Genomic DNA, 26,811 nt, shown 5'->3' with positions numbered 1-26,811 from the left:
TAAAGTAGCCCCTTGTCAGCAGCCCTGAAAGGGCGCATAACACACGGCGTCTAGCTGCCCTCCGTTCTACATACTCGCGTCTCCATTTGCTGACTTGCAAAAGTTGCTACCAGAGCAGAGGCGGCCAGATTGAAGAGGCTGTGCTTAGGTTCACCTTCTCCTTACTGCACGTAAGCCACGTCAAGCTCCTCGCTGCACTCTGGATTTCCCTTCTCCGCGGCACTTAGCGTGGTGCTGTGTGTGTGCAACTCGGCGCCTAGAAGCGACTGCCAATGCTTTCACAGCGGGCTGCAAGGGAACCAAAGAGCAGCACAAGCAGCAGTGCTTCAGCTTGCTCCTTCCGACTGCTAAGGGCACTTGGGAAGGCAAGCGAGAGTCAACCACCTTCCTCTCCTAGTAGCCTCTAACGTGGTGCACACAAGCACGGCGCTTTTGCCGCTTCGTTCACCGCCCTCGCCCACGCCTGGCTCCGCTTTCACTTGCCGGCGGCCAGAAGCCGCCGCAGGGGCGCCAAATACCCAGCAGTGTGCGGGCAGCCAAGAGCTCGAGAACGCTTCTTCTGCCCAAGCCCGCCTAGGGCGTGCACCTTTGTTCTCAGAGCTCCGTGTAACAGTCTGCCTCTCTCGCAGTTCGAATGGAAAACGAAAGCTTTTCGCCTACGCCCTTCACAGAGATCCGTTGCCAGGACGAGAATGTCTCGTGGCCGGGGCTCGCCCCCGCCGCGAGGAAGCTGCTCTTAGCACCGCGTTGCAGGGACACGTCTCGCTTCTTGACTTCGTGCTTAGCGCTCTCCGAATTCGCCGCTAGCTCCGCGGTCCGTCTCAGCTTCAAGTAGCTGCGCTCGCAGTACATAGAGCTTCGCAAGGACCGAAGACCCGGAGGGACGTATCGCACACGACAATGTGCCAGGACAGAGACGTGTTCTACATTGTCCCTTCTCGTCATCCAGTTTGTGCCTCTGCTGCTTCTGCTGTTAGGAATCGCTCCTTGAAAGACGAGCGAGAGCGTCTTTCTGGGTGCATTGCACTGAGTGAGTGCTCGCTAGGGACTTTGCACTCGGAGCCAAGGCAACAGGGCGTGCTTGTCCGCAGAACTGAGAGCGCGCTGTTGGGCAGAGCTGAAACTGACCGCTGCAGTTCAGCTCTCTCCGGACGGCAGACGCCGAAGAACGAAGCCGCTTGCGAGCGGCGCAGTGCAGCGAAGAGCACACGAGCAGCCAAAGAGCTCCTTCACAATCGCTTTCACTTCTCAGTGCTCTTGCTGCTTGGAAAAGCAGCACACAGCCGTTGCACGCCAGGGCGAAAGCTGGGGCAGTGCCCGTCCTCACTCCTTCGCTGTGCTGTACTCCTTGCAGCTAGAGCGAAGCGAGAAGGACGCGAGGACGAAGAAGGCGTTCTTAAAGTAGCCCCTTGTCAGCAGCCCTGAAAGGGCGCATAACACACGGCGTCTCGCTGCCCTCCGTTCTACATACTCGCGTCTCCCTTTGCCGACTTGCAAAAGTTGCTACCAGAGCAGAGGCGGCCAGATTGAAGAGGCTGTGCTTAGGTTCACCTTCTCCTTACTGCACGTAAGCCACGTCCAGCTCCTCGCTGCACTCTGGATTTCCCTTCTCCGCGGCGCTTAGCGTGGTGCTGTGTGTGTGCAACTCGGCGCCTAGAAGTGACCGCCAATGCTTTCAGAGCGGGCTGCAAGGGAACCAAGGAGCAGCACAAGCAGCAGTGCTTCAGCTTGCTCCTTCCGACTGCTAAGGGCACTTGGGAAGGCAAGCGAGAGTCAACCACCTTCCTCTCCTAGTAGCCTCTAACGTGGTGCACACAAGCACGGCGCTTTTGCCGCTTCGTTCACCGCCCTCGCCCACGCCTGGCTCCGCTTTCACTTGCCGGCGGCCAGAAGCCGCCGCAGGGGCGCCAAATACCCAGCAGTGTGCGGGCAGCCAAGAGCTCGAGAACGCTTCTTCTGCCCAAGCCCGCCTAGGGCGTGCACCTTTGTTCTCAGAGCTCCGTGTAACAGTCTGCCTCTCTCGCAGTTCGAATGGAAAACGAAAGCTTTTCGCCTACGCCCTTCACAGAGATCCGTTGCCAGGACGAGAATGTCTCGTGGCCGGGGCTCGCCCCCGCCGCCAGGAAGCTGCTCTTAGCACCGCGTTGCAGGGACACGTCTCGCTTCTTGACTTCGTGCTTAGCGCTCTCCGAATTCGCTGCTAGCTCCGCGGTCCGTCTCAGCTTCAAGTAGCTGCGCTCGCAGTACGTAGAGCTTCGCAAGGACCGAAGACCCGGAGGGACGTATCGCACACGACAATGTGCCAGGACAGAGACGTGTTCTACATTGTCCCTTCTCGTCATCCTGTTTGTGCCTCTGCTGCTTCTGCTGTTAGGAATCGCTCCTTGAAAGACGAGCGAGAGCGTCTTTCTGGGTGCATTGCACTGAGTGAGTGCTCGCTAGGGACTTTGCACTCGGAGCCAAGGCAACAGGGCGTGCTTGTCCGCAGAACTGAGAGCGCGCTGTTGGGCAGAGCTGAAACTGACCGCTGCAGTTCAGCTCTCTCCGGACGGCAGACGCCGAAGAACGAAGCCGCTTGCGAGCGGCGCAGTGCAGCGAAGAGCACACGAGCAGCCAAAGAGCTCCTTCACAATCGCTTTCACTTCTCAGTGCTCTTGCTGCTTGGAAAAGCAGCACACAGCCGTTGCACGCCAGGGCGAAAGCTGGGGCAGTGCCCGTCCTCACTCCTTCGCTGTGCTGTACTCCTTGCAGCTAGAGCGAAGCGAGAAGGACGCGAGGACGAAGAAGGCGTTCTTAAAGTAGCCCCTTGTCAGCAGCCCTGAAAGGGCGCATAACACACGGCGTCTCGCTGCCCTCCGTTCTACATACTCGCGTCTCCCTTTGCCGACTTGCAAAAGTTGCTACCAGAGCAGAGGCGGCCAGATTGAAGAGGCTGTGCTTAGGTTCACCTTCTCCTTACTGCACGTAAGCCACGTCAAGCTCCTCGCTGCACTCTGGATTTCCCTTCTCCGCGGCACTTAGCGTGGTGCTGTGTGTGTGCAACTCGGCGCCTAGAAGCGACTGCCAATGCTTTCACAGCGGGCTGCAAGGGAACCAAAGAGCAGCACAAGCAGCAGTGCTTCAGCTTGCTCCTTCCGACTGCTAAGGGCACTTGGGAAGGCAAGCGAGAGTCAACCACCTTCCTCTCCTAGTAGCCTCTAACGTGGTGCACACAAGCACGGCGCTTTTGCCGCTTCGTTCACCGCCCTCGCCCACGCCTGGCTCCGCTTTCACTTGCCGGCGGCCAGAAGCCGCCGCAGGGGCGCCAAATACCCAGCAGTGTGCGGGCAGCCAAGAGCTCGAGAACGCTTCTTCTGCCCAAGCCCGCCTAGGGCGTGCACCTTTGTTCTCAGAGCTCCGTGTAACAGTCTGCCTCTCTCGCAGTTCGAATGGAAAACGAAAGCTTTTCGCCTACGCCCTTCACAGAGATCCGTTGCCAGGACGAGAATGTCTCGTGGCCGGGGCTCGCCCCCGCCGCCAGGAAGCTGCTCTTAGCACCGCGTTGCAGGGACACGTCTCGCTTCTTGACTTCGTGCTTAGCGCTCTCCGAATTCGCTGCTAGCTCCGCGGTCCGTCTCAGCTTCAAGTAGCTGCGCTCGCAGTACGTAGAGCTTCGCAAGGACCGAAGACCCGGAGGGACGTATCGCACACGACAATGTGCCAGGACAGAGACGTGTTCTACATTGTCCCTTCTCGTCATCCTGTTTGTGCCTCTGCTGCTTCTGCTGTTAGGAATCGCTCCTTGAAAGACGAGCGAGAGCGTCTTTCTGGGTGCATTGCACTGAGTGAGTGCTCGCTAGGGACTTTGCACTCGGAGCCAAGGCAACAGGGCGTGCTTGTCCGCAGAACTGAGAGCGCGCTGTTGGGCAGAGCTGAAACTGACCGCTGCAGTTCAGCTCTCTCCGGACGGCAGACGCCGAAGAACGAAGCCGCTTGCGAGCGGCGCAGTGCAGCGAAGAGCACACGAGCAGCCAAAGAGCTCCTTCACAATCGCTTTCACTTCTCAGTGCTCTTGCTGCTTGGAAAAGCAGCACACAGCCGTTGCACGCCAGGGCGAAAGCTGGGGCAGTGCCCGTCCTCACTCCTTCGCTGTGCTGTACTCCTTGCAGCTAGAGCGAAGCGAGAAGGACGCGAGGACGAAGAAGGCGTTCTTAAAGTAGCCCCTTGTCAGCAGCCCTGAAAGGGCGCATAACACACGGCGTCTCGCTGCCCTCCGTTCTACATACTCGCGTCTCCCTTTGCCGACTTGCAAAAGTTGCTACCAGAGCAGAGGCGGCCAGATTGAAGAGGCTGTGCTTAGGTTCACCTTCTCCTTACTGCACGTAAGCCACGTCAAGCTCCTCGCTGCACTCTGGATTTCCCTTCTCCGCGGCACTTAGCGTGGTGCTGTGTGTGTGCAACTCGGCGCCTAGAAGCGACTGCCAATGCTTTCACAGCGGGCTGCAAGGGAACCAAAGAGCAGCACAAGCAGCAGTGCTTCAGCTTGCTCCTTCCGACTGCTAAGGGCACTTGGGAAGGCAAGCGAGAGTCAACCACCTTCCTCTCCTAGTAGCCTCTAACGTGGTGCACACAAGCACGGCGCTTTTGCCGCTTCGTTCACCGCCCTCGCCCACGCCTGGCTCCGCTTTCACTTGCCGGCGGCCAGAAGCCGCCGCAGGGGCGCCAAATACCCAGCAGTGTGCGGGCAGCCAAGAGCTCGAGAACGCTTCTTCTGCCCAAGCCCGCCTAGGGCGTGCACCTTTGTTCTCAGAGCTCCGTGTAACAGTCTGCCTCTCTCGCAGTTCGAATGGAAAACGAAAGCTTTTCGCCTACGCCCTTCACAGAGATCCGTTGCCAGGACGAGAATGTCTCGTGGCCGGGGCTCGCCCCCGCCGCCAGGAAGCTGCTCTTAGCACCGCGTTGCAGGGACACGTCTCGCTTCTTGACTTCGTGCTTAGCGCTCTCCGAATTCGCCGCTAGCTCCGCGGTCCGTCTCAGCTTCAAGTAGCTGCGCTCGCAGTACATAGAGCTTCGCAAGGACCGAAGACCCGGAGGGACGTATCGCACACGACAATGTGCCAGGACAGAGACGTGTTCTACATTGTCCCTTCTCGTCATCCAGTTTGTGCCTCTGCTGCTTCTGCTGTTAGGAATCGCTCCTTGAAAGACGAGCGAGAGCGTCTTTCTGGGTGCATTGCACTGAGTGAGTGCTCGCTAGGGACTTTGCACTCGGAGCCAAGGCAACAGGGCGTGCTTGTCCGCAGAACTGAGAGCGCGCTGTTGGGCAGAGCTGAAACTGACCGCTGCAGTTCAGCTCTCTCCGGACGGCAGACGCCGAAGAACGAAGCCGCTTGCGAGCGGCGCAGTGCAGCGAAGAGCACACGAGCAGCCAAAGAGCTCCTTCACAATCGCTTTCACTTCTCAGTGCTCTTGCTGCTTGGAAAAGCAGCACACAGCCGTTGCACGCCAGGGCGAAAGCTGGGGCAGTGCCCGTCCTCACTCCTTCGCTGTGCTGTACTCCTTGCAGCTAGAGCGAAGCGAGAAGGACGCGAGGACGAAGAAGGCGTTCTTAAAGTAGCCCCTTGTCAGCAGCCCTGAAAGGGCGCATAACACACGGCGTCTCGCTGCCCTCCGTTCTACATACTCGCGTCTCCCTTTGCCGACTTGCAAAAGTTGCTACCAGAGCAGAGGCGGCCAGATTGAAGAGGCTGTGCTTAGGTTCACCTTCTCCTTACTGCACGTAAGCCACGTCCAGCTCCTCGCTGCACTCTGGATTTCCCTTCTCCGCGGCGCTTAGCGTGGTGCTGTGTGTGTGCAACTCGGCGCCTAGAAGTGACCGCCAATGCTTTCAGAGCGGGCTGCAAGGGAACCAAGGAGCAGCACAAGCAGCAGTGCTTCAGCTTGCTCCTTCCGACTGCTAAGGGCACTTGGGAAGGCAAGCGAGAGTCAACCACCTTCCTCTCCTAGTAGCCTCTAACGTGGTGCACACAAGCACGGCGCTTTTGCCGCTTCGTTCACCGCCCTCGCCCACGCCTGGCTCCGCTTTCACTTGCCGGCGGCCAGAAGCCGCCGCAGGGGCGCCAAATACCCAGCAGTGTGCGGGCAGCCAAGAGCTCGAGAACGCTTCTTCTGCCCAAGCCCGCCTAGGGCGTGCACCTTTGTTCTCAGAGCTCCGTGTAACAGTCTGCCTCTCTCGCAGTTCGAATGGAAAACGAAAGCTTTTCGCTTACGCCCTTCACAGAGATCCGTTGCCAGGACGAGAATGTCTCGTGGCCGGGGCTCGCCCCCGCCGCCAGGAAGCTGCTCTTAGCACCGCGTTGCAGGGACACGTCTCGCTTCTTGACTTCGTGCTTAGCGCTCTCCGAATTCGCTGCTAGCTCCGCGGTCCGTCTCAGCTTCAAGTAGCTGCGCTCGCAGTACGTAGAGCTTCGCAAGGACCGAAGACCCGGAGGGACGTATCGCACACGACAATGTGCCAGGACAGAGACGTGTTCTACATTGTCCCTTCTCGTCATCCTGTTTGTGCCTCTGCTGCTTCTGCTGTTAGGAATCGCTCCTTGAAAGACGAGCGAGAGCGTCTTTCTGGGTGCATTGCACTGAGTGAGTGCTCGCTAGGGACTTTGCACTCGGAGCCAAGGCAACAGGGCGTGCTTGTCCGCAGAACTGAGAGCGCGCTGTTGGGCAGAGCTGAAACTGACCGCTGCAGTTCAGCTCTCTCCGGACGGCAGACGCCGAAGAACGAAGCCGCTTGCGAGCGGCGCAGTGCAGCGAAGAGCACACGAGCAGCCAAAGAGCTCCTTCACAATCGCTTTCACTTCTCAGTGCTCTTGCTGCTTGGAAAAGCAGCACACAGCCGTTGCACGCCAGGGCGAAAGCTGGGGCAGTGCCCGTCCTCACTCCTTCGCTGTGCTGTACTCCTTGCAGCTAGAGCGAAGCGAGAAGGACGCGAGGACGAAGAAGGCGTTCTTAAAGTAGCCCCTTGTCAGCAGCCCTGAAAGGGCGCATAACACACGGCGTCTCGCTGCCCTCCGTTCTACATACTCGCGTCTCCCTTTGCCGACTTGCAAAAGTTGCTACCAGAGCAGAGGCGGCCAGATTGAAGAGGCTGTGCTTAGGTTCACCTTCTCCTTACTGCACGTAAGCCACGTCAAGCTCCTCGCTGCACTCTGGATTTCCCTTCTCCGCGGCACTTAGCGTGGTGCTGTGTGTGTGCAACTCGGCGCCTAGAAGCGACTGCCAATGCTTTCACAGCGGGCTGCAAGGGAACCAAAGAGCAGCACAAGCAGCAGTGCTTCAGCTTGCTCCTTCCGACTGCTAAGGGCACTTGGGAAGGCAAGCGAGAGTCAACCACCTTCCTCTCCTAGTAGCCTCTAACGTGGTGCACACAAGCACGGCGCTTTTGCCGCTTCGTTCACCGCCCTCGCCCACGCCTGGCTCCGCTTTCACTTGCCGGCGGCCAGAAGCCGCCGCAGGGGCGCCAAATACCCAGCAGTGTGCGGGCAGCCAAGAGCTCGAGAACGCTTCTTCTGCCCAAGCCCGCCTAGGGCGTGCACCTTTGTTCTCAGAGCTCCGTGTAACAGTCTGCCTCTCTCGCAGTTCGAATGGAAAACGAAAGCTTTTCGCCTACGCCCTTCACAGAGATCCGTTGCCAGGACGAGAATGTCTCGTGGCCGGGGCTCGCCCCCGCCGCCAGGAAGCTGCTCTTAGCACCGCGTTGCAGGGACACGTCTCGCTTCTTGACTTCGTGCTTAGCGCTCTCCGAATTCGCTGCTAGCTCCGCGGTCCGTCTCAGCTTCAAGTAGCTGCGCTCGCAGTACGTAGAGCTTCGCAAGGACCGAAGACCCGGAGGGACGTATCGCACACGACAATGTGCCAGGACAGAGACGTGTTCTACATTGTCCCTTCTCGTCATCCTGTTTGTGCCTCTGCTGCTTCTGCTGTTAGGAATCGCTCCTTGAAAGACGAGCGAGAGCGTCTTTCTGGGTGCATTGCACTGAGTGAGTGCTCGCTAGGGACTTTGCACTCGGAGCCAAGGCAACAGGGCGTGCTTGTCCGCAGAACTGAGAGCGCGCTGTTGGGCAGAGCTGAAACTGACCGCTGCAGTTCAGCTCTCTCCGGACGGCAGACGCCGAAGAACGAAGCCGCTTGCGAGCGGCGCAGTGCAGCGAAGAGCACACGAGCAGCCAAAGAGCTCCTTCACAATCGCTTTCACTTCTCAGTGCTCTTGCTGCTTGGAAAAGCAGCACACAGCCGTTGCACGCCAGGGCGAAAGCTGGGGCAGTGCCCGTCCTCACTCCTTCGCTGTGCTGTACTCCTTGCAGCTAGAGCGAAGCGAGAAGGACGCGAGGACGAAGAAGGCGTTCTTAAAGTAGCCCCTTGTCAGCAGCCCTGAAAGGGCGCATAACACACGGCGTCTCGCTGCCCTCCGTTCTACATACTCGCGTCTCCCTTTGCCGACTTGCAAAAGTTGCTACCAGAGCAGAGGCGGCCAGATTGAAGAGGCTGTGCTTAGGTTCACCTTCTCCTTACTGCACGTAAGCCACGTCAAGCTCCTCGCTGCACTCTGGATTTCCCTTCTCCGCGGCACTTAGCGTGGTGCTGTGTGTGTGCAACTCGGCGCCTAGAAGCGACTGCCAATGCTTTCACAGCGGGCTGCAAGGGAACCAAAGAGCAGCACAAGCAGCAGTGCTTCAGCTTGCTCCTTCCGACTGCTAAGGGCACTTGGGAAGGCAAGCGAGAGTCAACCACCTTCCTCTCCTAGTAGCCTCTAACGTGGTGCACACAAGCACGGCGCTTTTGCCGCTTCGTTCACCGCCCTCGCCCACGCCTGGCTCCGCTTTCACTTGCCGGCGGCCAGAAGCCGCCGCAGGGGCGCCAAATACCCAGCAGTGTGCGGGCAGCCAAGAGCTCGAGAACGCTTCTTCTGCCCAAGCCCGCCTAGGGCGTGCACCTTTGTTCTCAGAGCTCCGTGTAACAGTCTGCCTCTCTCGCAGTTCGAATGGAAAACGAAAGCTTTTCGCCTACGCCCTTCACAGAGATCCGTTGCCAGGACGAGAATGTCTCGTGGCCGGGGCTCGCCCCCGCCGCCAGGAAGCTGCTCTTAGCACCGCGTTGCAGGGACACGTCTCGCTTCTTGACTTCGTGCTTAGCGCTCTCCGAATTCGCCGCTAGCTCCGCGGTCCGTCTCAGCTTCAAGTAGCTGCGCTCGCAGTACATAGAGCTTCGCAAGGACCGAAGACCCGGAGGGACGTATCGCACACGACAATGTGCCAGGACAGAGACGTGTTCTACATTGTCCCTTCTCGTCATCCAGTTTGTGCCTCTGCTGCTTCTGCTGTTAGGAATCGCTCCTTGAAAGACGAGCGAGAGCGTCTTTCTGGGTGCATTGCACTGAGTGAGTGCTCGCTAGGGACTTTGCACTCGGAGCCAAGGCAACAGGGCGTGCTTGTCCGCAGAACTGAGAGCGCGCTGTTGGGCAGAGCTGAAACTGACCGCTGCAGTTCAGCTCTCTCCGGACGGCAGACGCCGAAGAACGAAGCCGCTTGAGAGCGGCGCAGTGCAGCGAAGAGCACACGAGCAGCCAAAGAGCTCCTTCACAATCGCTTTCACTTCTCAGTGCTCTTGCTGCTTGGAAAAGCAGCACACAGCCGTTGCACGCCAGGGCGAAAGCTGGGGCAGTGCCCGTCCTCACTCCTTCGCTGTGCTGTACTCCTTGCAGCTAGAGCGAAGCGAGAAGGACGCGAGGACGAAGAAGGCGTTCTTAAAGTAGCCCCTTGTCAGCAGCCCTGAAAGGGCGCATAACACACGGCGTCTCGCTGCCCTCCGTTCTACATACTCGCGTCTCCCTTTGCCGACTTGCAAAAGTTGCTACCAGAGCAGAGGCGGCCAGATTGAAGAGGCTGTGCTTAGGTTCACCTTCTCCTTACTGCACGTAAGCCACGTCCAGCTCCTCGCTGCACTCTGGATTTCCCTTCTCCGCGGCGCTTAGCGTGGTGCTGTGTGTGTGCAACTCGGCGCCTAGAAGTGACCGCCAATGCTTTCAGAGCGGGCTGCAAGGGAACCAAGGAGCAGCACAAGCAGCAGTGCTTCAGCTTGCTCCTTCCGACTGCTAAGGGCACTTGGGAAGGCAAGCGAGAGTCAACCACCTTCCTCTCCTAGTAGCCTCTAACGTGGTGCACACAAGCACGGCGCTTTTGCCGCTTCGTTCACCGCCCTCGCCCACGCCTGGCTCCGCTTTCACTTGCCGGCGGCCAGAAGCCGCCGCAGGGGCGCCAAATACCCAGCAGTGTGCGGGCAGCCAAGAGCTCGAGAACGCTTCTTCTGCCCAAGCCCGCCTAGGGCGTGCACCTTTGTTCTCAGAGCTCCGTGTAACAGTCTGCCTCTCTCGCAGTTCGAATGGAAAACGAAAGCTTTTCGCTTACGCCCTTCACAGAGATCCGTTGCCAGGACGAGAATGTCTCGTGGCCGGGGCTCGCCCCCGCCGCCAGGAAGCTGCTCTTAGCACCGCGTTGCAGGGACACGTCTCGCTTCTTGACTTCGTGCTTAGCGCTCTCCGAATTCGCTGCTAGCTCCGCGGTCCGTCTCAGCTTCAAGTAGCTGCGCTCGCAGTACGTAGAGCTTCGCAAGGACCGAAGACCCGGAGGGACGTATCGCACACGACAATGTGCCAGGACAGAGACGTGTTCTACATTGTCCCTTCTCGTCATCCTGTTTGTGCCTCTGCTGCTTCTGCTGTTAGGAATCGCTCCTTGAAAGACGAGCGAGAGCGTCTTTCTGGGTGCATTGCACTGAGTGAGTGCTCGCTAGGGACTTTGCACTCGGAGCCAAGGCAACAGGGCGTGCTTGTCCGCAGAACTGAGAGCGCGCTGTTGGGCAGAGCTGAAACTGACCGCTGCAGTTCAGCTCTCTCCGGACGGCAGACGCCGAAGAACGAAGCCGCTTGAGAGCGGCGCAGTGCAGCGAAGAGCACACGAGCAGCCAAAGAGCTCCTTCACAATCGCTTTCACTTCTCAGTGCTCTTGCTGCTTGGAAAAGCAGCACACAGCCGTTGCACGCCAGGGCGAAAGCTGGGGCAGTGCCCGTCCTCACTCCTTCGCTGTGCTGTACTCCTTGCAGCTAGAGCGAAGCGAGAAGGACGCGAGGACGAAGAAGGCGTTCTTAAAGTAGCCCCTTGTCAGCAGCCCTGAAAGGGCGCATAACACACGGCGTCTCGCTGCCCTCCGTTCTACATACTCGCGTCTCCCTTTGCCGACTTGCAAAAGTTGCTACCAGAGCAGAGGCGGCCAGATTGAAGAGGCTGTGCTTAGGTTCACCTTCTCCTTACTGCACGTAAGCCACGTCAAGCTCCTCGCTGCACTCTGGATTTCCCTTCTCCGCGGCACTTAGCGTGGTGCTGTGTGTGTGCAACTCGGCGCCTAGAAGCGACTGCCAATGCTTTCACAGCGGGCTGCAAGGGAACCAAAGAGCAGCACAAGCAGCAGTGCTTCAGCTTGCTCCTTCCGACTGCTAAGGGCACTTGGGAAGGCAAGCGAGAGTCAACCACCTTCCTCTCCTAGTAGCCTCTAACGTGGTGCACACAAGCACGGCGCTTTTGCCGCTTCGTTCACCGCCCTCGCCCACGCCTGGCTCCGCTTTCACTTGCCGGCGGCCAGAAGCCGCCGCAGGGGCGCCAAATACCCAGCAGTGTGCGGGCAGCCAAGAGCTCGAGAACGCTTCTTCTGCCCAAGCCCGCCTAGGGCGTGCACCTTTGTTCTCAGAGCTCCGTGTAACAGTCTGCCTCTCTCGCAGTTCGAATGGAAAACGAAAGCTTTTCGCCTACGCCCTTCACAGAGATCCGTTGCCAGGACGAGAATGTCTCGTGGCCGGGGCTCGCCCCCGCCGCCAGGAAGCTGCTCTTAGCACCGCGTTGCAGGGACACGTCTCGCTTCTTGACTTCGTGCTTAGCGCTCTCCGAATTCGCCGCTAGCTCCGCGGTCCGTCTCAGCTTCAAGTAGCTGCGCTCGCAGTACATAGAGCTTCGCAAGGACCGAAGACCCGGAGGGACGTATCGCACACGACAATGTGCCAGGACAGAGACGTGTTCTACATTGTCCCTTCTCGTCATCCAGTTTGTGCCTCTGCTGCTTCTGCTGTTAGGAATCGCTCCTTGAAAGACGAGCGAGAGCGTCTTTCTGGGTGCATTGCACTGAGTGAGTGCTCGCTAGGGACTTTGCACTCGGAGCCAAGGCAACAGGGCGTGCTTGTCCGCAGAACTGAGAGAGCGCTGTTGGGCAGAGCTGAAACTGACCGCTGCAGTTCAGCTCTCTCCGGACGGCAGACGCCGAAGAACGAAGCCGCTTGCGAGCGGCGCAGTGCAGCGAAGAGCACACGAGCAGCCAAAGAGCTCCTTCACAATCGCTTTCACTTCTCAGTGCTCTTGCTGCTTGGAAAAGCAGCACACAGCCGTTGCACGCCAGGGCAAAAGCTGGGGCAGTGCCCGTCCTCACTCCTTCGCTGTGCTGTACTCCTTGCAGCTAGAGCGAAGCGAGAAGGACGCGAGGACGAAGAAGGCGTTCTTAAAGTAGCCCCTTGTCAGCAGCCCTGAAAGGGCGCATAACACACGGCGTCTCGCTGCCCTCCGTTCTACATACTCGCGTCTCCCTTTGCCGACTTGCAAAAGTTGCTACCAGAGCAGAGGCGGCCAGATTGAAGAGGCTGTGCTTAGGTTCACCTTCTCCTTACTGCACGTAAGCCACGTCCAGCTCCTCGCTGCACTCTGGATTTCCCTTCTCCGCGGCGCTTAGCGTGGTGCTGTGTGTGTGCAACTCGGCGCCTAGAAGCGACTGCCAATGCTTTCAGAGCGGGCTGCAAGGGAACCAAGGAGCAGCACAAGCAGCAGTGCTTCAGCTTGCTCCTTCCGACTGCTAAGGGCACTTGGGAAGGCAAGCGAGAGTCAACCACCTTCCTCTCCTAGTAGCCTCTAACGTGGTGCACACAAGCACGGCACTTAGCCGCTTCGTTCACCGCCCTCGCCCACGCCTGGCTCCGCTTTCACTTGCCGGCGGCCAGAAGCCGCCGCAGGGGCGCCACATACCCAGCAGTGTGCCGGCAGCCAAGCGCTCGAGAACGCTGCTTCTGCCCAAGCCCGCCTAGGGCGTGCACCTTTGTTCTCAGAGCTCCGTGTAACAGTCTGCCTTTCTCGCAGTTCGAATGGAAATCGAAAGCTTTTCGCCTACGCCCTTCACAGAGATCCGTTGCTAGGACGAGAATGTCTCGTGGCCGGAGCTCGCCCCCGCCGCGAGGAAGCTGCTCTTAGCACCGCGTTGCAGGGACACGTCTCGCTTCTTGACTTCGTGCTTAGCGCTCTCCGAATTCGCTGCTAGCTCCGCGGTCCGTCTCAGCTTCAAGTAGCTGCGCTCGCAGTACATAGAGCTTCGCAAGGACCGAAGACCCGGAGGGACGTATCGCACACGACAATGTGCCAGGACAGAGACGTGTTCTACATTGTCCCTTCTCGTCATCCTGTTTGTGCCTCTGCTGCTTCTGCTGTTAGGAATCGCTCCTTGAAAGACGAGCGAGAGCGTCTTTCTGGGTGCATTGCACTGAGTGAGTGCTCGCTAGGGACTTTGCACTCGGAGCCAAGGCAACAGGGCGTGCTTGTCCGCAGAACAGAGAGCGCGCTGTTGGGCAGAGCTGAAACTGACCGCTGCAGTTCAGCTCTCTCCGGACGGCAGACGCCGAAGAACGAAGCCGCTTGCGAGCGGCGCAGTGCAGCGAAGAGCACACGAGCAGCCAAAGAGCTCCTTCACAATCGCTTTCACTTCTCAGTGCTCTTGCTGCTTGGAAAAGCAGCACACAGCCGTTGCACGCCAGGGCGAAAGCTGGGGCAGTGCCCGTCCTCACTCCTTCGCTGTGCTGTACTCCTTGCAGCTAGAGCGAAGCGAGAAGGACGCGAGGACGAAGAAGGCGTTCTTAAAGTAGCCCCTTGTCAGCAGCCCTGAAAGGGCGCATAACACACGGCGTCTCGCTGCCCTCCGTTCTACATACTCGCGTCTCCCTTTGCCGACTTGCAAAAGTTGCTACCAGAGCAGAGGCGGCCAGATTGAAGAGGCTGTGCTTAGGTTCACCTTCTCCTTACTGCACGTAAGCCACGTCCAGCTCCTCGCTGCACTCTGGATTTCCCTTCTCCGCGGCGCTTAGCGTGGTGCTGTGTGTGTGCAACTCGGCGCCTAGAAGCGACTGCCAATGCTTTCAGAGCGGGCTGCAAGGGAACCAAGGAGCAGCACAAGCAGCAGTGCTTCAGCTTGCTCCTTCCGACTGCTAAGGGCACTTGGGAAGGCAAGCGAGAGTCAACCACCTTCCTCTCCTAGTAGCCTCTAACGTGGTGCACACAAGCACGGCACTTAGCCGCTTCGTTCACCGCCCTCGCCCACGCCTGGCTCCGCTTTCACTTGCCGGCGGCCAGAAGCCGCCGCAGGGGCGCCACATACCCAGCAGTGTGCCGGCAGCCAAGCGCTCGAGAACGCTGCTTCTGCCCAAGCCCGCCTAGGGCGTGCACCTTTGTTCTCAGAGCTCCGTGTAACAGTCTGCCTTTCTCGCAGTTCGAATGGAAATCGAAAGCTTTTCGCCTACGCCCTTCACAGAGATCCGTTGCCAGGACGAGAATGTCTCGTGGCCGGAGCTCGCCCCCGCCGCGAGGAAGCTGCTCTTAGCACCGCGTTGCAGGGACACGTCTCGCTTCTTGACTTCGTGCTTAGCGCTCTCCGAATTCGCTGCTAGCTCCGCGGTCCGTCTCAGCTTCAAGTAGCTGCGCTCGCAGTACGTAGAGCTTCGCAAGGACCGAAGACCCGGAGGGACGTATCGCACACGACAATGTGCCAGGACAGAGACGTGTTCTACATTGTCCCTTCTCGTCATCCAGTTTGTGCCTCTGCTGCTTCTGCTGTTAGGAATCGCTCCTTGAAAGACGAGCGAGAGCGTCTTTCTGGGTGCATTGCACTGAGTGAGTGCTCGCTAGGGACTTTGCACTCGGAGCCAAGGCAACAGGGCGTGCTTGTCCGCAGAACTGAGAGCGCGCTGTTGGGCAGAGCTGAAACTGACCGCTGCAGTTCAGCTCTCTCCGGACGGCAGACGCCGAAGAACGAAGCCGCTTGCGAGCGGCGCAGTGCAGCGAAGAGCACACGAGCAGCCAAAGAGCTCCTTCACAATCGCTTTCACTTCTCAGTGCTCTTGCTGCTTGGAAAAGCAGCACACAGCCGTTGCACGCCAGGGCGAAAGCTGGGGCAGTGCCCGTCCTCACTCCTTCGCTGTGCTGTACTCCTTGCAGCTAGAGCGAAGCGAGAAGGACGCGAGGACGAAGAAGGCGTTCTTAAAGTAGCCCCTTGTCAGCAGCCCTGAAAGGGCGCATAACACACGGCGTCTCGCTGCCCTCCGTTCTACATACTCGCGTCTCCCTTTGCCGACTTGCAAAAGTTGCTACCAGAGCAGAGGCGGCCAGATTGAAGAGGCTGTGCTTAGGTTCACCTTCTCCTTACTGCACGTAAGCCACGTCCAGCTCCTCGCTGCACTCTGGATTTCCCTTCTCCGCGGCGCTTAGCGTGGTGCTGTGTGTGTGCAACTCGGCGCCTAGAAGCGACCGCCAATGCTTTCAGAGCGGGCTGCAAGGGAACCAAGGAGCAGCACAAGCAGCAGTGCTTCAGCTTGCTCCTTCCGACTGCTAAGGGCACTTGGGAAGGCAAGCGAGAGTCAACCACCTTCCTCTCCTAGTAGCCTCTAACGTGGTGCACACAAGCACGGCGCTTTTGCCGCTTCGTTCACCGCCCTCGCCCACGCCTGGCTCCGCTTTCACTTGCCGGCGGCCAGAAGCCGCCGCAGGGGCGCCAAATACCCAGCAGTGTGCGGGCAGCCAAGAGCTCGAGAACGCTTCTTCTGCCCAAGCCCGCCTAGGGCGTGCACCTTTGTTCTCAGAGCTCCGTGTAACAGTCTGCCTCTCTCGCAGTTCGAATGGAAAACGAAAGCTTTTCGCCTACGCCCTTCACAGAGATCCGTTGCCAGGACGAGAATGTCTCGTGGCCGGGGCTCGCCCCCGCCGCCAGGAAGCTGCTCTTAGCACCGCGTTGCAGGGACACGTCTCGCTTCTTGACTTCGTGCTTAGCGCTCTCCGAATTCGCCGCTAGCTCCGCGGTCCGTCTCAGCTTCAAGTAGCTGCGCTCGCAGTACATAGAGCTTCGCAAGGACCGAAGACCCGGAGGGACGTATCGCACACGACAATGTGCCAGGACAGAGACGTGTTCTACATTGTCCCTTCTCGTCATCCAGTTTGTGCCTCTGCTGCTTCTGCTGTTAGGAATCGCTCCTTGAAAGACGAGCGAGAGCGTCTTTCTGGGTGCATTGCACTGAGTGAGTGCTCGCTAGGGACTTTGCACTCGGAGCCAAGGCAACAGGGCGTGCTTGTCCGCAGAACTGAGAGAGCGCTGTTGGGCAGAGCTGAAACTGACCGCTGCAGTTCAGCTCTCTCCGGACGGCAGACGCCGAAGAACGAAGCCGCTTGCGAGCGGCGCAGTGCAGCGAAGAGCACACGAGCAGCCAAAGAGCTCCTTCACAATCGCTTTCACTTCTCAGTGCTCTTGCTGCTTGGAAAAGCAGCACACAGCCGTTGCACGCCAGGGCGAAAGCTGGGGCAGTGCCCGTCCTCACTCCTTCGCTGTGCTGTACTCCTTGCAGCTAGAGCGAAGCGAGAAGGACGCGAGGACGAAGAAGGCGTTCTTAAAGTAGCCCCTTGTCAGCAGCCCTGAAAGGGCGCATAACACACGGCGTCTCGCTGCCCTCCGTTCTACATACTCGCGTCTCCCTTTGCCGACTTGCAAAAGTTGCTACCAGAGCAGAGGCGGCCAGATTGAAGAGGCTGTGCTTAGGTTCACCTTCTCCTTACTGCACGTAAGCCACGTCCAGCTCCTCGCTGCACTCTGGATTTCCCTTCTCCGCGGCGCTTAGCGTGGTGCTGTGTGTGTGCAACTCGGCGCCTAGAAGCGACCGCCAATGCTTTCAGAGCGGGCTGCAAGGGAACCAAGGAGCAGCACAAGCAGCAGTGCTTCAGCTTGCTCCTTCCGACTGCTAAGGGCACTTGGGAAGGCAAGCGAGAGTCAACCACCTTCCTCTCCTAGTAGCCTCTAACGTGGTGCACACAAGCACGGCGCTTTTGCCGCTTCGTTCACCGCCCTCGCCCACGCCTGGCTCCGCTTTCACTTGCCGGCGGCCAGAAGCCGCCGCAGGGGCGCCAAATACCCAGCAGTGTGCGGGCAGCCAAGAGCTCGAGAACGCTTCTTCTGCCCAAGCCCGCCTAGGGCGTGCACCTTTGTTCTCAGAGCTCCGTGTAACAGTCTGCCTCTCTCGCAGTTCGAATGGAAAACGAAAGCTTTTCGCCTACGCCCTTCACAGAGATCCGTTGCCAGGACGAGAATGTCTCGTGGCCGGGGCTCGCCCCCGCCGCGAGGAAGCTGCTCTTAGCACCGCGTTGCAGGGACACGTCTCGCTTCTTGACTTCGTGCTTAGCGCTCTCCGAATTCGCCGCTAGCTCCGCGGTCCGTCTCAGCTTCAAGTAGCTGCGCTCGCAGTACATAGAGCTTCGCAAGGACCGAAGACCCGGAGGGACGTATCGCACACGACAATGTGCCAGGACAGAGACGTGTTCTACATTGTCCCTTCTCGTCATCCAGTTTGTGCCTCTGCTGCTTCTGCTGTTAGGAATCGCTCCTTGAAAGACGAGCGAGAGCGTCTTTCTGGGTGCATTGCACTGAGTGAGTGCTCGCTAGGGACTTTGCACTCGGAGCCAAGGCAACAGGGCGTGCTTGTCCGCAGAACTGAGAGAGCGCTGTTGGGCAGAGCTGAAACTGACCGCTGCAGTTCAGCTCTCTCCGGACGGCAGACGCCGAAGAACGAAGCCGCTTGCGAGCGGCGCAGTGCAGCGAAGAGCACACGAGCAGCCAAAGAGCTCCTTCACAATCGCTTTCACTTCTCAGTGCTCTTGCTGCTTGGAAAAGCAGCACACAGCCGTTGCACGCCAGGGCGAAAGCTGGGGCAGTGCCCGTCCTCACTCCTTCGCTGTGCTGTACTCCTTGCAGCTAGAGCGAAGCGAGAAGGACGCGAGGACGAAGAAGGCGTTCTTAAAGTAGCCCCTTGTCAGCAGCCCTGAAAGGGCGCATAACACACGGCGTCTCGCTGCCCTCCGTTCTACATACTCGCGTCTCCCTTTGCCGACTTGCAAAAGTTGCTACCAGAGCAGAGGCGGCCAGATTGAAGAGGCTGTGCTTAGGTTCACCTTCTCCTTACTGCACGTAAGCCACGTCCAGCTCCTCGCTGCACTCTGGATTTCCCTTCTCCGCGGCGCTTAGCGTGGTGCTGTGTGTGTGCAACTCGGCGCCTAGAAGCGACTGCCAATGCTTTCAGAGCGGGCTGCAAGGGAACCAAGGAGCAGCACAAGCAGCAGTGCTTCAGCTTGCTCCTTCCGACTGCTAAGGGCACTTGGGAAGGCAAGCGAGAGTCAACCACCTTCCTCTCCTAGTAGCCTCTAACGTGGTGCACACAAGCACGGCACTTAGCCGCTTCGTTCACCGCCCTCGCCCACGCCTGGCTCCGCTTTCACTTGCCGGCGGCCAGAAGCCGCCGCAGGGGCGCCACATACCCAGCAGTGTGCCGGCAGCCAAGCGCTCGAGAACGCTGCTTCTGCCCAAGCCCGCCTAGGGCGTGCACCTTTGTTCTCAGAGCTCCGTGTAACAGTCTGCCTTTCTCGCAGTTCGAATGGAAATCGAAAGCTTTTCGCCTACGCCCTTCACAGAGATCCGTTGCTAGGACGAGAATGTCTCGTGGCCGGAGCTCGCCCCCGCCGCGAGGAAGCTGCTCTTAGCACCGCGTTGCAGGGACACGTCTCGCTTCTTGACTTCGTGCTTAGCGCTCTCCGAATTCGCTGCTAGCTCCGCGGTCCGTCTCAGCTTCAAGTAGCTGCGCTCGCAGTACGTAGAGCTTCGCAAGGACCGAAGACCCGGAGGGACGTATCGCACACGACAATGTGCCAGGACAGAGACGTGTTCTACATTGTCCCTTCTCGTCATCCAGTTTGTGCCTCTGCTGCTTCTGCTGTTAGGAATCGCTCCTTGAAAGACGAGCGAGAGCGTCTTTCTGGGTGCATTGCACTGAGTGAGTGCTCGCTAGGGACTTTGCACTCGGAGCCAAGGCAACAGGGCGTGCTTGTCCGCAGAACTGAGAGCGCGCTGTTGGGCAGAGCTGAAACTGACCGCTGCAGTTCAGCTCTCTCCGGACGGCAGACGCCGAAGAACGAAGCCGCTTGCGAGCGGCGCAGTGCAGCGAAGAGCACACGAGCAGCCAAAGAGCTCCTTCACAATCGCTTTCACTTCTCAGTGCTCTTGCTGCTTGGAAAAGCAGCACACAGCCGTTGCACGCCAGGGCGAAAGCTGGGGCAGTGCCCGTCCTCACTCCTTCGCTGTGCTGTACTCCTTGCAGCTAGAGCGAAGCGAGAAGGACGCGAGGACGAAGAAGGCGTTCTTAAAGTAGCCCCTTGTCAGCAGCCCTGAAAGGGCGCATAACACACGGCGTCTCGCTGCCCTCCGTTCTACATACTCGCGTCTCCCTTTGCCGACTTGCAAAAGTTGCTACCAGAGCAGAGGCGGCCAGATTGAAGAGGCTGTGCTTAGGTTCACCTTCTCCTTACTGCACGTAAGCCACGTCCAGCTCCTCGCTGCACTCTGGATTTCCCTTCTCCGCGGCGCTTAGCGTGGTGCTGTGTGTGTGCAACTCGGCGCCTAGAAGCGACCGCCAATGCTTTCAGAGCGGGCTGCAAGGGAACCAAGGAGCAGCACAAGCAGCAGTGCTTCAGCTTGCTCCTTCCGACTGCTAAGGGCACTTGGGAAGGCAAGCGAGAGTCAACCACCTTCCTCTCCTAGTAGCCTCTAACGTGGTGCACACAAGCACGGCGCTTTTGCCGCTTCGTTCACCGCCCTCGCCCACGCCTGGCTCCGCTTTCACTTGCCGGCGGCCAGAAGCCGCCGCAGGGGCGCCAAATACCCAGCAGTGTGCGGGCAGCCAAGAGCTCGAGAACGCTTCTTCTGCCCAAGCCCGCCTAGGGCGTGCACCTTTGTTCTCAGAGCTCCGTGTAACAGTCTGCCTCTCTCGCAGTTCGAATGGAAAACGAAAGCTTTTCGCCTACGCCCTTCACAGAGATCCGTTGCCAGGACGAGAATGTCTCGTGGCCGGGGCTCGCCCCCGCCGCGAGGAAGCTGCTCTTAGCACCGCGTTGCAGGGACACGTCTCGCTTCTTGACTTCGTGCTTAGCGCTCTCCGAATTCGCCGCTAGCTCCGCGGTCCGTCTCAGCTTCAAGTAGCTGCGCTCGCAGTACATAGAGCTTCGCAAGGACCGAAGACCCGGAGGGACGTATCGCACACGACAATGTGCCAGGACAGAGACGTGTTCTACATTGTCCCTTCTCGTCATCCAGTTTGTGCCTCTGCTGCTTCTGCTGTTAGGAATCGCTCCTTGAAAGACGAGCGAGAGCGTCTTTCTGGGTGCATTGCACTGAGTGAGTGCTCGCTAGGGACTTTGCACTCGGAGCCAAGGCAACAGGGCGTGCTTGTCCGCAGAACTGAGAGAGCGCTGTTGGGCAGAGCTGAAACTGACCGCTGCAGTTCAGCTCTCTCCGGACGGCAGACGCCGAAGAACGAAGCCGCTTGCGAGCGGCGCAGTGCAGCGAAGAGCACACGAGCAGCCAAAGAGCTCCTTCACAATCGCTTTCACTTCTCAGTGCTCTTGCTGCTTGGAAAAGCAGCACACAGCCGTTGCACGCCAGGGCGAAAGCTGGGGCAGTGCCCGTCCTCACTCCTTCGCTGTGCTGTACTCCTTGCAGCTAGAGCGAAGCGAGAAGGACGCGAGGACGAAGAAGGCGTTCTTAAAGTAGCCCCTTGTCAGCAGCCCTGAAAGGGCGCATAACACACGGCGTCTCGCTGCCCTCCGTTCTACATACTCGCGTCTCCCTTTGCCGACTTGCAAAAGTTGCTACCAGAGCAGAGGCGGCCAGATTGAAGAGGCTGTGCTTAGGTTCACCTTCTCCTTACTGCACGTAAGCCACGTCCAGCTCCTCGCTGCACTCTGGATTTCCCTTCTCCGCGGCGCTTAGCGTGGTGCTGTGTGTGTGCAACTCGGCGCCTAGAAGCGACTGCCAATGCTTTCAGAGCGGGCTGCAAGGGAACCAAGGAGCAGCACAAGCAGCAGTGCTTCAGCTTGCTCCTTCCGACTGCTAAGGGCACTTGGGAAGGCAAGCGAGAGTCAACCACCTTCCTCTCCTAGTAGCCTCTAACGTGGTGCACACAAGCACGGCACTTAGCCGCTTCGTTCACCGCCCTCGCCCACGCCTGGCTCCGCTTTCACTTGCCGGCGGCCAGAAGCCGCCGCAGGGGCGCCACATACCCAGCAGTGTGCCGGCAGCCAAGCGCTCGAGAACGCTGCTTCTGCCCAAGCCCGCCTAGGGCGTGCACCTTTGTTCTCAGAGCTCCGTGTAACAGTCTGCCTTTCTCGCAGTTCGAATGGAAATCGAAAGCTTTTCGCCTACGCCCTTCACAGAGATCCGTTGCTAGGACGAGAATGTCTCGTGGCCGGAGCTCGCCCCCGCCGCGAGGAAGCTGCTCTTAGCACCGCGTTGCAGGGACACGTCTCGCTTCTTGACTTCGTGCTTAGCGCTCTCCGAATTCGCTGCTAGCTCCGCGGTCCGTCTCAGCTTCAAGTAGCTGCGCTCGCAGTACATAGAGCTTCGCAAGGACCGAAGACCCGGAGGGACGTATCGCACACGACAATGTGCCAGGACAGAGACGTGTTCTACATTGTCCCTTCTCGTCATCCTGTTTGTGCCTCTGCTGCTTCTGCTGTTAGGAATCGCTCCTTGAAAGACGAGCGAGAGCGTCTTTCTGGGTGCATTGCACTGAGTGAGTGCTCGCTAGGGACTTTGCACTCGGAGCCAAGGCAACAGGGCGTGCTTGTCCGCAGAACAGAGAGCGCGCTGTTGGGCAGAGCTGAAACTGACCGCTGCAGTTCAGCTCTCTCCGGACGGCAGACGCCGAAGAACGAAGCCGCTTGCGAGCGGCGCAGTGCAGCGAAGAGCACACGAGCAGCCAAAGAGCTCCTTCACAATCGCTTTCACTTCTCAGTGCTCTTGCTGCTTGGAAAAGCAGCACACAGCCGTTGCACGCCAGGGCGAAAGCTGGGGCAGTGCCCGTCCTCACTCCTTCGCTGTGCTGTACTCCTTGCAGCTAGAGCGAAGCGAGAAGGACGCGAGGACGAAGAAGGCGTTCTTAAAGTAGCCCCTTGTCAGCAGCCCTGAAAGGGCGCATAACACACGGCGTCTCGCTGCCCTCCGTTCTACATACTCGCGTCTCCCTTTGCCGACTTGCAAAAGTTGCTACCAGAGCAGAGGCGGCCAGATTGAAGAGGCTGTGCTTAGGTTCACCTTCTCCTTACTGCACGTAAGCCACGTCCAGCTCCTCGCTGCACTCTGGATTTCCCTTCTCCGCGGCGCTTAGCGTGGTGCTGTGTGTGTGCAACTCGGCGCCTAGAAGCGACCGCCAATGCTTTCAGAGCGGGCTGCAAGGGAACCAAGGAGCAGCACAAGCAGCAGTGCTTCAGCTTGCTCCTTCCGACTGCTAAGGGCACTTGGGAAGGCAAGCGAGAGTCAACCACCTTCCTCTCCTAGTAGCCTCTAACGTGGTGCACACAAGCACGGCACTTAGCCGCTTCGTTCACCGCCCTCGCCCACGCCTGGCTCCGCTTTCACTTGCCGGCGGCCAGAAGCCGCCGCAGGGGCGCCACATACCCAGCAGTGTGCCGGCAGCCAAGCGCTCGAGAACGCTGCTTCTGCCCAAGCCCGCCTAGGGCGTGCACCTTTGTTCTCAGAGCTCCGTGTAACAGTCTGCCTTTCTCGCAGTTCGAATGGAAATCGAAAGCTTTTCGCCTACGCCCTTCACAGAGATCCGTTGCTAGGACGAGAATGTCTTGTGGCCGGAGCTCGCCCCCGCCGCGAGGAAGCTGCTCTTAGCACCGCGTTGCAGGGACACGTCTCGCTTCTTGACTTCGTGCTTAGCGCTCTCCGAATTCGCTGCTAGCTCCGCGGTCCGTCTCAGCTTCAAGTAGCTGCGCTCGCAGTACGTAGAGCTTCGCAAGGACCGAAGACCCGGAGGGACGTATCGCACACGACAATGTGCCAGGACAGAGACGTGTTCTACATTGTCCCTTCTCGTCATCCTGTTTGTGCCTCTGCTGCTTCTGCTGTTAGGAATCGCTCCTTGAAAGACGAGCGAGAGCGTCTTTCTGGGTGCATTGCACTGAGTGAGTGCTCGCTAGGGACTTTGCACTCGGAGCCAAGGCAACAGGGCGTGCTTGTCCGCAGAACTGAGAGCGCGCTGTTGGGCAGAGCTGAAACTGACCGCTGCAGTTCAGCTCTCTCCGGACGGCAGACGCCGAAGAACGAAGCCGCTTGCGAGCGGCGCAGTGCAGCGAAGAGCACACGAGCAGCCAAAGAGCTCCTTCACAATCGCTTTCACTTCTCAGTGCTCTTGCTGCTTGGAAAAGCAGCACACAGCCGTTGCACGCCAGGGCGAAAGCTGGGGCAGTGCCCGTCCTCACTCCTTCGCTGTGCTGTACTCCTTGCAGCTAGAGCGAAGCGAGAAGGACGCGAGGACGAAGAAGGCGTTCTTAAAGTAGCCCCTTGTCAGCAGCCCTGAAAGGGCGCATAACACACGGCGTCTCGCTGCCCTCCGTTCTACATACTCGCGTCTCCCTTTGCCGACTTGCAAAAGTTGCTACCAGAGCAGAGGCGGCCAGATTGAAGAGGCTGTGCTTAGGTTCACCTTCTCCTTACTGCACGTAAGCCACGTCCAGCTCCTCGCTGCACTCTGGATTTCCCTTCTCCGCGGCGCTTAGCGTGGTGCTGTGTGTGTGCAACTCGGCGCCTAGAAGCGACCGCCAATGCTTTCAGAGCGGGCTGCAAGGGAACCAAGGAGCAGCACAAGCAGCAGTGCTTCAGCTTGCTCCTTCCGACTGCTAAGGGCACTTGGGAAGGCAAGCGAGAGTCAACCACCTTCCTCTCCTAGTAGCCTCTAACGTGGTGCACACAAGCACGGCGCTTTTGCCGCTTCGTTCACCGCCCTCGCCCACGCCTGGCTCCGCTTTCACTTGCCGGCGGCCAGAAGCCGCCGCAGGGGCGCCAAATACCCAGCAGTGTGCGGGCAGCCAAGAGCTCGAGAACGCTTCTTCTGCCCAAGCCCGCCTAGGGCGTGCACCTTTGTTCTCAGAGCTCCGTGTAACAGTCTGCCTCTCTCGCAGTTCGAATGGAAAACGAAAGCTTTTCGCCTACGCCCTTCACAGAGATCCGTTGCCAGGACGAGAATGTCTCGTGGCCGGGGCTCGCCCCCGCCGCGAGGAAGCTGCTCTTAGCACCGCGTTGCAGGGACACGTCTCGCTTCTTGACTTCGTGCTTAGCGCTCTCCGAATTCGCCGCTAGCTCCGCGGTCCGTCTCAGCTTCAAGTAGCTGCGCTCGCAGTACATAGAGCTTCGCAAGGACCGAAGACCCGGAGGGACGTATCGCACACGACAATGTGCCAGGACAGAGACGTGTTCTACATTGTCCCTTCTCGTCATCCAGTTTGTGCCTCTGCTGCTTCTGCTGTTAGGAATCGCTCCTTGAAAGACGAGCGAGAGCGTCTTTCTGGGTGCATTGCACTGAGTGAGTGCTCGCTAGGGACTTTGCACTCGGAGCCAAGGCAACAGGGCGTGCTTGTCCGCAGAACTGAGAGAGCGCTGTTGGGCAGAGCTGAAACTGACCGCTGCAGTTCAGCTCTCTCCGGACGGCAGACGCCGAAGAACGAAGCCGCTTGCGAGCGGCGCAGTGCAGCGAAGAGCACACGAGCAGCCAAAGAGCTCCTTCACAATCGCTTTCACTTCTCAGTGCTCTTGCTGCTTGGAAAAGCAGCACACAGCCGTTGCACGCCAGGGCGAAAGCTGGGGCAGTGCCCGTCCTCACTCCTTCGCTGTGCTGTACTCCTTGCAGCTAGAGCGAAGCGAGAAGGACGCGAGGACGAAGAAGGCGTTCTTAAAGTAGCCCCTTGTCAGCAGCCCTGAAAGGGCGCATAACACACGGCGTCTCGCTGCCCTCCGTTCTACATACTCGCGTCTCCCTTTGCCGACTTGCAAAAGTTGCTACCAGAGCAGAGGCGGCCAGATTGAAGAGGCTGTGCTTAGGTTCACCTTCTCCTTACTGCACGTAAGCCACGTCCAGCTCCTCGCTGCACTCTGGATTTCCCTTCTCCGCGGCGCTTAGCGTGGTGCTGTGTGTGTGCAACTCGGCGCCTAGAAGCGACTGCCAATGCTTTCAGAGCGGGCTGCAAGGGAACCAAGGAGCAGCACAAGCAGCAGTGCTTCAGCTTGCTCCTTCCGACTGCTAAGGGCACTTGGGAAGGCAAGCGAGAGTCAACCACCTTCCTCTCCTAGTAGCCTCTAACGTGGTGCACACAAGCACGGCACTTAGCCGCTTCGTTCACCGCCCTCGCCCACGCCTGGCTCCGCTTTCACTTGCCGGCGGCCAGAAGCCGCCGCAGGGGCGCCACATACCCAGCAGTGTGCCGGCAGCCAAGCGCTCGAGAACGCTGCTTCTGCCCAAGCCCGCCTAGGGCGTGCACCTTTGTTCTCAGAGCTCCGTGTAACAGTCTGCCTTTCTCGCAGTTCGAATGGAAAACGAAAGCTTTTCGCCTACGCCCTTCACAGAGATCCGTTGCTAGGACGAGAATGTCTCGTGGCCGGAGCTCGCCCCCGCCGCGAGGAAGCTGCTCTTAGCACCGCGTTGCAGGGACACGTCTCGCTTCTTGACTTCGTGCTTAGCGCTCTCCGAATTCGCTGCTAGCTCCGCGGTCCGTCTCAGCTTCAAGTAGCTGCGCTCGCAGTACGTAGAGCTTCGCAAGGACCGAAGACCCGGAGGGACGTATCGCACACGACAATGTGCCAGGACAGAGACGTGTTCTACATTGTCCCTTCTCGTCATCCTGTTTGTGCCTCTGCTGCTTCTGCTGTTAGGAATCGCTCCTTGAAAGACGAGCGAGAGCGTCTTTCTGGGTGCATTGCACTGAGTGAGTGCTCGCTAGGGACTTTGCACTCGGAGCCAAGGCAACAGGGCGTGCTTGTCCGCAGAACTGAGAGCGCGCTGTTGGGCAGAGCTGAAACTGACCGCTGCAGTTCAGCTCTCTCCGGACGGCAGACGCCGAAGAACGAAGCCGCTTGCGAGCGGCGCAGTGCAGCGAAGAGCACACGAGCAGCCAAAGAGCTCCTTCACAATCGCTTTCACTTCTCAGTGCTCTTGCTGCTTGGAAAAGCAGCGCACAGCCGTTGCACGCCAGGGCGAAAGCTGGGGCAGTGCCCGTCCTCACTCCTTCGCTGTGCTGTACTCCTTGCAGCTAGAGCGAAGCGAGAAGGACGCGAGGACGAAGAAGGCGTTCTTAAAGTAGCCCCTTGTCAGCAGCCCTGAAAGGGCGCATAACACACGGCGTCTCGCTGCCCTCCGTTCTACATACTCGCGTCTCCCTTTGCCGACTTGCAAAAGTTGCTACCAGAGCAGAGGCGGCCAGATTGAAGAGGCTGTGCTTAGGTTCACCTTCTCCTTACTGCACGTAAGCCACGTCCAGCTCCTCGCTGCACTCTGGATTTCCCTTCTCCGCGGCGCTTAGCGTGGTGCTGTGTGTGTGCAACTCGGCGCCTAGAAGCGACCGCCAAT

This window comes from Sturnus vulgaris, unplaced genomic scaffold (assembly GCF_052056855.1).
Source record: "Sturnus vulgaris isolate bStuVul1 unplaced genomic scaffold, bStuVul1.hap1 Scaffold_374, whole genome shotgun sequence".
In the NCBI taxonomy this organism is placed as follows: Eukaryota; Metazoa; Chordata; class Aves; order Passeriformes; family Sturnidae; genus Sturnus; species Sturnus vulgaris.
Note: the sequence above shows the minus strand (reverse complement) of the source record.